This window comes from Charadrius vociferus, unplaced genomic scaffold, assembly GCF_000708025.1.
Source record: "Charadrius vociferus isolate BGI_N301 unplaced genomic scaffold, ASM70802v2 scaffold65, whole genome shotgun sequence".
NCBI classification, from domain to species: Eukaryota; Metazoa; Chordata; class Aves; order Charadriiformes; family Charadriidae; genus Charadrius; species Charadrius vociferus.
In genome coordinates this window covers 6,955,019-6,955,826 of record NW_009649293.1, presented here as the reverse complement: position 1 = coordinate 6,955,826, position 808 = coordinate 6,955,019, and positions in this window count along the sequence as shown.

The following is an 808-nucleotide window of genomic DNA, read 5'->3' as shown; positions in this document are numbered from 1 at the left end:
GTAAAATTGCATAGGCATTAACGCAGGACTTGCAGTTTTTCTTTGTTTTATTTCAGCTTTACTGAAACCTCCCTGTTGAGGTTTCGCGCTGGAGAGATCTGCAAAGTTTGCTCTTGGTTCCTACTTTGTTGGGTGGGAGATGAGTGGTGACCACCACCCATCTGTGCCATCACAGTAGCAATTTTCCCATGGTAAATTTGGGCTCTTGTTGGAAGTGGTACTTCAGTATCTATGGTGGTGTTTGGCTGGGAAATCAGCAAGCCAGTAACAGGGAGAAGTCATTAAGGTGAACTGGGGTGGTGGGAGTGAAAAGATGGGAGAACATACCATGGAGTGTGAGACAATATGCTTTCTTAAGACTTCCAGGGCATCTGGCAGGGTATGTTTACTTGCTGGACTGTGTTATGCCTTGGTCAAGAAGATCCTATGTTTCAACGATCAGTAGAGAGCAAATAGTGGCATGATTCTTGTTTGGGCGGTAGTGACTCTATATAGGAGTCCCACAGCTATAAAAAAATGAACAACAAAAAAGAGTCCCTCAGAGATGTACAACACTGAGCATAATTTGCAGGCTTGGGTGTTTTTTTCATTTCATGGTATACTAATTTATGTGTGGGATATGAGCATCCCTTTGCAGCTGCCTTTGCTACGTTCGCACTCCTCATTGTCACGCAGGGCTGCCAAGGTGGTAACAGCAGTGGGAGATGCCCATGTTTCCAAGGGAAGGTGCTCAGGCACTCCTCTTCTTTCCATCTCCATCTGTCCCACCTGTCTAATTCTTGTAACTCCATCATGCAGTCCTCTTTCC